Raw genomic sequence first — 13,532 nt, 5'->3', positions numbered from 1 at the left:
TATTCTGGCTTCCTGAATCCACTGCGTAAGTTGGCGGAGATAGAAACATTAATTGGAATATGTGGGTACATTCTGATTTTTATGGTATATCCATAGAAATGACATGATTGGCCAAGAAAGCATATTTAGCATACATATGTTAGAATTATGAAATGCAATTCTCTGTAGGTCTCCTTTCTGGCTCCATTTGTTATTTTCGCTCCTTAAAACTTTAATAATTAGCATGTGCAGATGTTAGGTATTTTAATCCAGGACATTAATTTTTGACTTTTAGTGGGTTATCATACATTAAACTCTAAAGAGGATCAAGAAAAGGAAAAGGTCTTGTGACTGCGCTGTAATTTATCAGTGTAAATAGCAAACCCCTACTTTTTCATGGAAATAATCACTTTATTTTATTTGTTTTATGCATTAATTATCTAACTAGAAAGGCACGGCAAGGCTCTTTGAACGGTCTTTCTCTTTCCTCAAAAATGAAATGAAATAATGTATTTACATTTCAAAAATGAAAGTAAATACCCGTCTAAACATATAAACCAGAGCATGGTTTTTGTTTGTTTGTTCAACTTTATTTTGGGACTATTTTTAGTAGCAACAGTGGAAAATAACGTGCTCAAAGTGCACAGAAAAGACAGGTTGAAGGTGGAGCTGATGGTTTAACAAAAAAAAAAACTCCCTGGCGAATGTTGCACAAGCCTCAAATTCCGTGGGAATTTCTGAGAAAGCCATTGGCTTACCTATTTCTATGATGGGCTCACCTGTCAGCTGGCACGTATCTGCATATTTTAATTTAGAGGTCATTAGCGAAAGCAGAATTTACGTGGTGGTATTTACTTAGTTAGCAGGGCTGCATGAGCCTAATAAGAATGATGTTTATTGTCCCTGACTGCGTGTCCTGAAAAAGATTCTTTATCATCGTGACAGGTTGCACAGCCGCTCTCCACCCTGCAGCCTGTGCGTGGTTTCTACCTGGAAATGCAGTGTTCATTTTCTTTTTTTTTTTTTCAATAAGAGATTTCCTGCAGGATAGGCTTATTTTTGTATCGTGGCTGTCAACTCATTCCTGCACACAAATGCTCTCTTTTCCTGCTTTATGTCTCTGCCCAGCGATATAAAAGGATTGATGTAGGTAATAAACCTGACCTACTTCCTGGATTTCAAAACGGCATCCGTGGGTAACTTGTTAAAGAGTTTTGATCTCTGATGAGCTCATCAAGGCTGACGCTGTCACCCCAATGGGGCACACATGGAGTCGTAAAGTTGTTTCACCCTATTATGTGTAAATTGGCATAAAAAGGAACCAGCACACTGTCAGCACAAATGCTTCCGGAGCTTTCGTTCTTGAAGCAGGTGATCGCTTCCTAAGACGCAGGACCAGAGTGAAGGACAGGACACCTTAAGCACCATTATTCACCTGCTTTCTCCTGGAAAAATACACATAGACATTTCTTCGCCCCTGTGGGGAAGAGTAACAGGAAAACATAGAAGACTTTTATTTTTTTTATCGGGCACATCTTAGTATACAGTTGGCAGCTTTAAGAAAGAAAACAAATGCTTTAATTGGCCTTTTAGATGCATGGCGCACATCACATCTCCAACGGAATGAAGCTCCCATGCAATTGCTTTATAATATTTTTTATCGCCTATTATATGGATACCGGTGGACTAACTGGGATGCTAGTGAGGCTGGATCCTGAACCATGATCAAAGCAAACCGTGCAGCCTGGAATTCAGTGACAAGAATTCGAATGCCACATTGGAAATGGCAGCGTCTGTTTTAATAGCACACGCCCATTCAGCACTGCCCTGTAACAGCACTAAAATAGGAAATGTTTTTGCCTAAAAATGAAATAGGTATCCATGTGATTAAGTGCTGAAAAAGAAAAGAAAAGAAATAAAAAAGAAACCTCATTAGCTTTGAAACTGGGTAGTCTGGAAATCATTAAAATTGTATTAACATTAAATTGTTAAATTGTTATGCTTGTTTGAGAGAAGAAAGTGAGATTGTAACTATGGGTTTACCGGTTATAAATACCTACTTACATTTGATTCAGCTTCTTAAGTCTCCATAGCAACTTTTAGACAGCAAGCTACTATTTATGTTAGGCAAGATTCAGCTAATTATTAAAAATTACATGTCAAACTATAAATAGGAAAAGAATTACTACTAACCTTCTATTCTACCTTTACATTCTCAAATCTTGAATAAATGTATAAGTTATAAACTGGACATAGAATTAAATGCTTACGGTACAAATTAAACTCCAGAAACAAAAAGGATTAATTTGTCTTTTTTTCCCCCCTCGAACCATAAACTTAATTTAAAATTGGGAGATTTGTACTTTCACTGTACAGTCAGTTCTGTTGCAAAGCAACATATTCATTTATAAAAACCACTTTACTGTGAAAAATCACATAATAAAAGCCAGGGGACTTATGGGAAAAATAAGGTCGGGGTGCAACGCTCAAAAACTTCATTATTCACCTTATGTTTAGTTATTATTATTGACTTTCAAAAGATAAGGACCTAATAAAAACAGTGCAGTTTTACACATGTGGAATGGTTAAGAAATACATAAATGCTATCACAAATAGGGTAGTTTCTCTAAAAAAAAAAAAAAAAAAAAAAGCCTTTGTGGAAATGAGAATTCCAAGAGTCACAGCTTGTTTAGAAGGAGGGTTCTCTTATGGTAGAAGGAAAGATGTGAATCCACATAAGGCTCATGACAGAGGCAGAGGACTTTAGCGGCTGCCAGGTGTTTGAAGAGTGTGTGTTTTGCATATTTTTATGAAGATTGGGTGCTGGGTGTGGTCGTCTGTGTTTACCTTGGGTTTCACCCAACAGGAATAGTGCGTAAGTAACCACGATGGACTCAGGTTCCATTCATTATTCTTTAGTATATTATTTGCATCAGATCACATTTGCATATTCAAAATAGGTGTAGGACTCAACTGAAATTTATAGAAATTTTAATTATTGATTATATGCTTATTATGTCATAGACTTAACATGGCAAAACTCCAATAGTCATAGAATACACTTTTCTTGAACACACTCTTCCATTTGCTGAAAAACTTACTAGGCAAAGGTGTATTGGACTTTTTACACATTTGTGTTTCTCAAGTCCTACTCGAATGATAAAAATATTTCTCACGTTCTTTACAAAATTACTAAAAGTGTACTTTAACATGTGAATTGTTAGGAATAATCAAGTCATACCTCTAAGGAAAATAGATAATTTTACTTCAGTAGCTGTTACGTGCCAGGATCTGGGCTCTGCACCTTGCCGCAGCTCTTCTCTTGTTCACCTTAAGTCCCTGTGGTTGTTCTGTTAATAGACCCAGGTTACGGAGCTGGGTACTACGGCTTGAAGTGGGGAAGTGATTTCCCCAAGTTCATGTAGCTAATAAGTGGTGGCTCATTATTTTGTCATTCTGATTCAGGCTCTTTAGCACCACTCACTAGAGGTAACTTTAGATTCTTGGCATGTATGTTTTAGAGAGAGAGAGAAGTCCACCCTTCCTTCAGGTCCCGCCTCCTTTGACCTATACTTTCTGTATAGTACATTCCGTCTATTATCAAATTTCTTACTGTTTATGCATTTTCTGTGGTTTCACATTGGCTTATCAGAAAGCTTAAAAGACCACAAATAGAAATACTTTATCTTCCCCTTAATCCAGAGAAAAAGCTGTCCATTTGGTCAAGAATCTAATTAGGACAGAGATGGAGTCCTAAACATGTATGCTATTCCACATTTGTCAAGCTGTGGTCACATAGGGGATCTTCACTTCTTACCCATCCTTTAAGAAGGTCATAAAAACTATAAGTGCTGTCTTCTCATAAGTATAATAGACTCTACTTCGAGTATCTGCATGTCAGGCATTTCCCTCTTTCATTCAACAGCATCATCTTCAAGGGGCACCTGGAGAGAGGAAACCACGTGGTCATTTGGCCTGTGGAGTGGTTGGTTCCCTGCCCAGGAAACTTACCTGGTTGGCACGTGCTCTGCTAACTCCCAGCCCTCAAGCCTTGCTTTGTCCTTCACCAGGCTTCATTCTTCTATGACTCTAACCCTGCATCCACTGCATCAACAATCACTCAGAAAACCACAGCCGGTTCTCCAAGCCTGGTTGTCAGAAAGTGTAGATATTTATAAAGGCTTGCTGGATTTCGTAAATACAAATACAGGAGTCAAGTCTGGGTTTTAGATACACAACAAACACTTTTAGAGCATAAGTACATCCCAAATATTTCATGAGACATATTTATACTAAACATTTATTTTTTTAATCTGAGACTCACATTTAATTGTGGCTTTGTGCTTTATACGGCATGCCTACATTTATTGGCAATGGTTTCGTGGAGAGAAATGTCCTTAACTGGGCCCACAAACATCCTTGCTTTAAGGATTGCCTTTTTTTAACATGGCATTATCATCTCCTTAAATTAATTTAAAAGGAATTAATACAATTTTTGGTTCTGCTTCAGTCCCAGAAGTTCGAATACCCTAGGAGAGGGGTTGCCCACTTCCTGAATAATTGCCTGGCTTCCACAGTGATTGGAGAAACAGGGTCTGGGGAGCTTTGATGTCCTCTCGGCAAATTGAGGATAGATTCCTGGATTCCTTATGCGTACATTTCCAGATGCCTATTTACATGTGAAATGCAACATTCCGTGTTACCTGACTCACTCTGTGTCATGTGAGCACCATGCTCATGGTGATATTTTCTGAACAAATGAAGAATGAAGCCTCAATGTACAGCACCAGGACAATGGAGATTTTTACACTGGCTCAGCTTCAGCTAAGCCTGTGACACCCGAATGTCTCTTCTTGAGACTTCAAACTTGGTCTCCCCAGATACACATGGAATAATGAACTTCAGAGAACAGATTTTTCCTCTATGGCATTTATTCATGTGATAATGCTCACAAAGCTATCTTTAATTATTACTGTAGAGGATATCCCGTTATCTTTAATTATCACTGCCGAATGGTTGCAAAAAATCAAATACTGCTGGCAATCAAGAGTCATTATACAATAGCATGATTGCATCTGTTCATATTAACAGATAAGCACAGAAAATCAAAACAGCCTCTGATTTAACCACTAAAACTGTCTGAACAAAATATTGTATCTAGCTCTCTTAATATCTTGCAGTGACTTTGATCTGATTAAAGTCCAAAGAAACATAACCACAGATGCAAATATTCCAGTGTTTCTGAAATTAATATCGCTGAATTTCATTGGGCTGAATTGTTAGAATCCTGGTGAAGCAGAAGTGATTATAGGCGTAGTACAAACTTATGATAGGAGGGTATCTAAATCTTTGAGGCCACAGGTGCAGGATTATAGCAAAACCCCACTGCAACATTCAGTGTGCTGTCTAAATATCCCAGTACAAAATTAATTAAGCAGTTGATCACATAATAAAGCTATGATGGATGATCTAATGGAAACTAGCATCCGCAGTCAGTAACGAACTAGATTTTCCTATTAGATGCAGCTGAATTTCATTTCTGCTGTTTACAAGATTGTGTGCATAATAGAAGATGAAAAAAAGAGGGAGGGTTCTATTTTGAAAATGAGAACTCAGTTACAGTATTTATCTCGGTTGGAAACTATAATATGTAAGCAAAGTAGAATTTGTAGATAGACATGTCTGCGAGTAATTCTCTAAGATACTTGGCTGAAAAGCACATCAAAGAACAGAGAAATAATGAGATAGGCTCCAGCTGTTGGATTCCTACAGCTTTTGATTTGTGCTGTACTAGAAACTCCAGGTTTTGATCTTGTGTTGATTATTTCCATGGTACTGAAGTTGATTTGTGCATTATTTAAAAACAGACAGTAGGCAGCAAACAAGGAAGAGTTTGCAAACTACATCTTAGAGGACATTTGTTTGTCTTGTCGTTCCTTGCATTCTGCTTGGGGGCTCTGGTGATGTGCATGGCTACCTGGAGGGGCGCGCACATTACAAATGGAGCCACAGAGCAGAGATGATCAAAGGTTTTAAAAGGAAGTCAGGATATGATTGCATATTCAATGGCCTTGGCATTCTGGAACTGGAGGGTGTAAGAATGCCACGTACTCCATGTTGACTTTCAATTCTGTAGAGCGGTGGGAATGATTATGAGAGGGTGAGAACAGCTGCCCACATGGAAACAAGGAATATTTGTTTATTCAGAGTAGAAACATTCTAGTTAAAAACTACTTAAAACTCAATCAGCCCTGGGCACTTCTACCCCTGATTCGTACCTCCGGGAAGCCCTTACTTAAAAGGCAACCTATCTTCTGAAAAAGTGTATCATTCAATGCTTCCTTTAAAATGTATTGCATTTCCTAATTGCAAAACAAAGGTAAATTCTGCAAATATGGTTTTCTGAAGAACATTGCCCAAAACTGTTTTTGAGTTCTGTTGATAATAGAGTCGGGTAAGCCGAGGAAGAGCCCGTGGTTTCTGATGCTGTTTTGTTTTAGACGATGCATTATTACTCCTCACTACCCAATAAGCCACATAATGTCCAGAGCCCAATGGCATTTTCAGCCTGAATGTCTTTCGGCGAGTGCAGGATTGTACAAGATGAGTTACTGTTGATGCATCTGCTCATGAGGAAAGAAATGCAACTGGCCGGTGCTTCTCGATCTGTTGGTTTGTGAGTTCCTGTCAGTGTTTCTTCATTCCTACCTTCCTTCCTACTTTCTGATCTTGTTAGCTCCCACACACACAGATGTATAAATACCAACATGTAAAAAGTTGTGTAAAAAAGTGTAAAAAAAAATTGGAACAGTTGCTTTCTGGCCAGTGAAACAAATGACCTTTGGACAAACCCTCACAACTGATCAGCTTATTCACTCAAATATCTGTCGATAATCAATACACAGCTCTCAGAGTCCCTTGGAGGCTTCTGTTTGATATAATACTGACTCAACCTTTTTCCTCTATTATCATCTACTCCTTGTTGCTTAGGTTGTCAATATACAGCTTGGAGACTTTCTTAATAAAATACAATGCTCACATTATAATGAAAATTGGCATGTTCACAATCGTAAGTCATGAATATTTTTGGAGTCACAGTTATACCTGGGCTTGTGTGAAATATCAAATATTACGAGGCATGTTTCCTGTATTCAAAGAGCTCTGTATAGATAGACCTTAAGGCAACAAAAACAATGCAGAGTTTTCAAATAAAATCTGGAATAAATTAAACAAATTTTGAAACATCTAAAGAAAACAATAAACTAGGATGGCATTTAATGAAAAATTATTTGTTCTAAGGTTAATGTAAATGGAGATTAGTATAGTTTTAAAAGACTGCAAATATTTAGACAAATACACTGAGATTAAAACCTGTGTTAAACTGAAAAAAAGAAATAAATTTGAAAAAAATTCTCAAATAGCAGTAGAGGAACTGTCTGAATCATTGAATCTATCTTGATTAATACCTATAAATGATACCCAGGCAGTATTTTCTAAATAATTTAAATAATTGCACAATAAATATGTATTTAGAAGGAAAAATATAAAGTACACAGAAGAGCAAAAGAGGAAATAAAACACAAATTTCTTAAAATTAAAGAGGAAACACCTCTTATTTTTTGTATATATTGGGTTGGCAAAAAAGTCCATTCAGTTTTATTTTTCATAAGACCAAAGACACATTTTTCATTGTCACCAATAACTTTATGCATTTGGATATTTTGAGTATGTCAGCTATCTCCTGCTATGGGTTTCTAGTGGGTAGAGGCCAGGGTGCTGCTAAACACCTTCCAATGCATAAGACAGCCCCACAGCAAAGAATTATTTGGCCAAAATGTCAATAGTACCAAGAAACTTCACAAACCACTTTTGACACATTGGATCAGGCACTTTCTCCTTACACTGCACAAATGTTTGTGTATGTGTGTGCGTTTTGGTTGCATTTTTCCCTTTCTTGAAATAATGAAGCATAATTGGATAAAAATGTTGTATATGTTCTTTCATCTCTGATATTAAAATGGCTGTACAAAAATTCACCAGTTTTGTTAAGATTTTGAAATGCACACTGATATGACAGCTGTCACAATACAGTCTAACAAAATTGTTTCAAATGAAGTTAAAGACAACTAAGTACTGCTAGAGCCATCATAGAGGAAAAAAGGTAACAGACTTTTTGGTCAACTCAGTATTTCCTGGGAGCTTAACACAGTTCACAAACATGGCGAAATTATCAGTCAGGTTCCCTAGGTTACACTCCCAAATTTCGGGGACTTGACAGAACAAAAGTTTGTCTCAGATTTGCACTGTATGTCTAGTGCAGGTTTGCGGGGGTACTGCCACCGTGGACACTGAGGGTCCCAGTCTGTTGAAATCTGTGCCATAGCATCACTAAGTTTTTCAAAACCCGTCATCTCCAAGTGTGGTCTGCGGGGCAAGAGAAGACAAGTAGCTCGTGCAGGATGTTTTAAAGATTTAGACACATGAAGGTTTGTATTAATTACTTCTGCCATGTGATCCCAAGTTTACTGCAAATAAGTGGACAAATATAGTATTCCTAAATGCCCAGGGGAAGCCAAATTTTAAAAAAATCAAAAGGATTTGGAATGTCCTAAAATGTAGTACTATTTGTGGAAAGCGACTATCCTTTCTCCACTAAATTGTCTTAGAACCTTTGTCAAGAAGCAGTTGTCCATATGTGTGTGGATCCATTCATGAAGAGCAGACTTTTCCATTTATCTATTGGTCTGTCTTTACACTAATAGCACCTTGTCTTAATACTATAGCTTTATATAAGTCTTGAAATCAGGGATTTGGAGTCATACAATTTTGTTCTTTTTAAAAGCTGTTTTGAAGGTAGGTGCCCATCAGTAAATGAATGGATCGAAAAATTGTGGTACATATACACAATGGAATTCTATGCAACAGAGAGAAAGAAGGAGCTACTACCCTTTGCAACATGGATGGAACTGGAAAGCATTATGCTGAGTGAAATAGGCCAGGTGTTGAAAGACAAATACCATATGATCTTACCTTTAACGGGAAGCTAAACAACAAAACAAACAAGCAAGCAGAATAAAAACAAAGACACCAAAATAGAGAACAGGGGGACAGTGACCAGAGGGGAGAGGGAAGGGAATTTAAGGGGAAAAAAAGGAGAGGGATTTGGAGGAACAAGTAGGAAGGACACAGGGACGAGAACTAAGGAGGGGGGGAATGGGAGGGAGATAGGGAGCACGGGGAGGTGGGGGCTGGGATGGGAGAAATAGACAAAAAACTGTACTTGAAAAATAACTAAATAAATAAATAAATAAAAGCTGTTTTGATTATTACAGGCCTTTTGCCTTTCCCAATGAAGTTAGAGTGAGTTTTTGAGCTTCTACGAGAAAAGCCTTATAAAATTTTCTTTGGGATTGTGTTGAATCTATGGATCAATTTGGAAATAGATCCATAGATCTAACATCCTAACAATGCATCCTAACAATGTTGAGTCTTCCAAACTATGAGCATATTGTATTATTCTTTTTATTTCTTCTTTCATTTCTTATTGCATATTTTCTATGTACCAATGCTTTTATACCTTTGGCAGATTTATCCCTAATAATTTCACATATTAATGCCAATTTATATTTTTTGAATTTGCCTATTTGAATATAGGAACACAGTTAATTTATTAATATTGATCTTGTTTCTGTACCAAGCCAAATTTACTTATAAATTCTTTACCTTTTTCTTTCTAATCTATCACATTTTCAAATTAAGCAGTCATATCATAAGGAAATAAAGCCAAATTTACTTATAAATTCTTTAACTTTTTGTTTATATTCTATCACATTTTTAAATTAAGCAGTTATATCATAAGGAAATAAAAAACATTTTACTTTCCCCTCCCCTGCTTTTTAATACTGGCTAGAAACTCTTGCAAAATATTAAATAAAAGTGAGGATGTCCTTATTTTCTTACCTTCTTTCTGACATTAGATTACTATTCATCACTACTGTTGTGTCAGTTACGGGATTTTCACAGATGTACTTTTTTCAGACTAAATGCATTTTGTACAATTTCTTCCTTGCTAAGAGTTATCATGGATGTTGGATTTTGACAAAAGATTTTTGTGCATCTCTTGAGATGTTCCTGTTTAGGTCATTTTTGCCAGACTCGTATTTCTGCAATAACCTCTATTTAGTTCTGACATAAAATCATTTTTATACATTTTGGAATTAATAAAATTCCATTTTGAACTTTTCCACCTATAATTATTTATGATCATTACTTGGCAGTTTTCTTGTAAAGTCTCTTTGTTGTTTTGGTATCAAACCAATTGTGGTTTCAGAAAATGAGTTCAAAGTGTCTCTTTATAATTTTTTAAACAAATTTGTGTGGAATCTGTTATGAATTCTTCCTTAAGTATTTTATGGAATTAACCAGTGATGTCCTCTAAACCTGGGACTGCAGATTCAGTTCCTTTGACCTTGCTTTGTTTGCAGGTCTGCCCCCTCTTCTCAGGCTTCATGTTCATCGAGGTCAGCCCTCCTTCATTTTCATTTTTGTTCTTTTGGGCTGTAGCTCAGTGTCTGTAGCACACAGAAGCTCTGAATAAATGCTATTAAAATAGTGAGTTAGGTGAATATCATGCTCTTCTACCAGAATCTTCTAGAACAGCATCCAAAATTTCTCTGTCTTTTATGGCTCTATAGAATGTCTATTTCTATACACAATGAGCACTGTGTAAATGTTCACTGATGCTGTGATTGAAGTTGACAGCAAAATTTTCTCCTTGTTGGTGTACTTTTCAGCTACTATTGCATAAAGAACATTCCCAAAGTTCGGTGATTTGCGACAGCCATTTATTCTTCCTTACTTGTTTTAGGGGAGGTGAAGAATTAGCATCCTCGGTAGTGGGTGGGTCACCATGTGAGGGTGGAGTCCAAAAATGTGTCTGTATCTCCCAGTTTTGGGGGGGTAGCATGCTTAACAGGGTAAGTTTTTTTAGGAAGATGGCAAGATGGTCAAGAAGACAATCCCAAACATAACCTTGTTGGTCAAAGCAAGTCAGAAGTTGAGCCAAACATCACAGTGCAAGTGTATACTGTCTCCAGTGGGAAGAACTGCTGTGTTCCACGGAAACTTCCATTCCGGCAGTGGTAGATAATTGAGTGAATAATTCAGTCGACCACATCTGTGCTGTCCAAGCAAGAGATGGAGTAAAACATTGAGAAGCACCAACAACAAATTTTTGATTAAGCCCTTAGAGTAATGTAGTAGATGTCTAAAACAAGATCCAAGCCAATTTTTATTTAATCACAGTTTTCTTCTACCCTTCCAACAAATGGTGGATAATGAATATTATTACAGTCATTTCTAGAGTAATCAGCTGTAGTATCCCAAACAGAAGATTATAACGTCAGCTGGAAATTGAGCAGCAGGACAGTTGAAGACTTAAAAATAACAACAACAAAAAGATCTCATTTAGTTTCAAGTGACACTTTGCAGTAAAGAGAGAGGGTATGGACAGAGCAATTAAGAAATTAGCCACATAAAAAGAATTGTATCCCAGCCGAAGACTGGACTTTTCATTAGAGGAAGCACCAGGGAGAGTCTGCGTATCAGAAAATGAGATGTGAAGTAAATGGGACTGCCCTGACTAGTAAATGCTGAAAGATGCTTATAATAAAATGGGAAGGTAGTAAATCTAGGAAATGGAAACTGACAAAGTAAAAATTTCCTTTTGTTTCACACCAAGAGCATTGTTGGTTTGAGTGATTTCCTTAAGCCCCTCAAGCCTAGGGCGTGGGTCATGCAGTTCAGTGTACGAGTGATTACTCCAAAGTTTCCATGTTGAAAATCAGAAACAGCCACTTCTCCTCTAGCCTCTGTTCACCTTGCAGGCAGGCAGTTGGGTTTTTCTCACCTTCTCTTGAGGCAGTGCAAGAGTGTCTGACAGCAAGGTCCATGGCTGAGTCCAAATGAAGGCCAGAGAGCAAAACCAAGGCATCAACTTGCACATTCCCAGAACACTGCCTATTCTACTTAAAGATAAAAATAATAAGGGAAAATGCTTCATGAAGTAACAATCCTTCTGCAATTGCTGAGCATTTACCTGCAACACTTTTTGTGTTTTTCGAGCAATTTTCTTTATATTTCCCCTCACATGAAATGACACAGACCTGCAATTTCTCACCCCTTGGTTCAAATTATGTGTCATTTTCTAGTGGCTCAGGCATTTGCTGCTTTATATCTGTATAAATATGTGTATACATATGTATACACACAGATGGGACCAAAATGTGAACATCGACTTGAAAATATTGTTTATACCACATTTAACAGAAGGAACAATAAGTACGAGATTAAAAATACCTTTTGAGCCCTGACTGGCGTGGCTCAATTGGTTGAACGTCACCCTGCAAAGTGAAGGGTTCCTGGTTCAATTCCTGGCCAGGGCACATGTTTAGGTTGCAGACCTGGTCCTTAGTTGGAATGTATACAAAAGACAACCAATTGATGTTTCTCCCTCACATCAATATTTCTCTTCCTCTCTTTCTCCCTCCCTTCCCTGTCTCTGAAAGTAAATAAATAAAATCTTTTAAAATGCATTTTGAAATATAAAAACAAGTTATAGGAACTGTTTTATAAGAGAATGTATTTCTTACTTCCTCATCTTTACCCCACCAAAGTTACTGTAAAATATAATTAAATGTATCAAAATGTGATGAATGTGCATTAGAACCACAATCTCCCATATTTCCCCTACTTCTTAGAACAAGAATGCATTAGACCTGCTCTTGCATTTCTAGTGAAAAAGCAGTGTGTATATTTCAATACTAGAAGCCATGCATCATGATTCTTTTAAATAAAAGCTATGGTATTTGTTCCTGAAAAGTCTGATTATGGTTATAGAAACCCATGGTGTAGAGATACTGGAATTTAAATTGAATTCTCTGACTTGACTGCTTTTCCAATGTGACATAGACATCATTTGCACACTTCCTGTCTCTGCTTTTCTCTGCATACGCGGACCATGGAAATTTCAACATGTTGGTGTTAGTGGAGAGTGATCTATGAGCTGCTAAGCCAAATGGGAGATTACTACCTCCTCTCCAAACCATTCGCATGACATTGGTGGAACTTTGGCCTTGGAGTAATGAAATACAGACTGTCTGCCGTATCTTACTTTCTGATGTTCATCTCTTCATTCATTCAAATCTGTGCTTATGTAGTGAATATCTTTCAGGCCAGATACACTGATAAGTGTTGAAGATTAGAAGATCAGTGAGTCAAGGTCACTACTGTTGAGAAACTCACAATCTAAAGTAGAAGAGAGCCAGAAGCAGTAATGAAATGATGAGAAAAATATCAAAACAGAGCTATGGGCAGAGTACAGAGGAAGAAGGAAGAAAGAAGAAAGCGATAGCTCTGTCCACAGTCATCCGGGAGGTTTCCCCAGAGAAGGAGACACTGTGCTGGATCTTGAAGGAGGAGCAGCAATCTGCCAAGTACAAATAAAAATGGAGGCTATGCCAAGAGACAGAAGCCTTTGCAAATTCACTGAAATA

The sequence above is a fragment of the Artibeus jamaicensis genome, unplaced genomic scaffold, assembly GCF_021234435.1.
Source record: "Artibeus jamaicensis isolate MK-2021 breed Jamaican fruit bat unplaced genomic scaffold, CSHL_Jam_final contig_432, whole genome shotgun sequence".
NCBI classification, from domain to species: domain Eukaryota; kingdom Metazoa; phylum Chordata; class Mammalia; order Chiroptera; family Phyllostomidae; genus Artibeus; species Artibeus jamaicensis.
The sequence above is the reverse complement of the archived record's forward strand: the minus strand, read 5'-3'. Positions refer to the sequence as shown.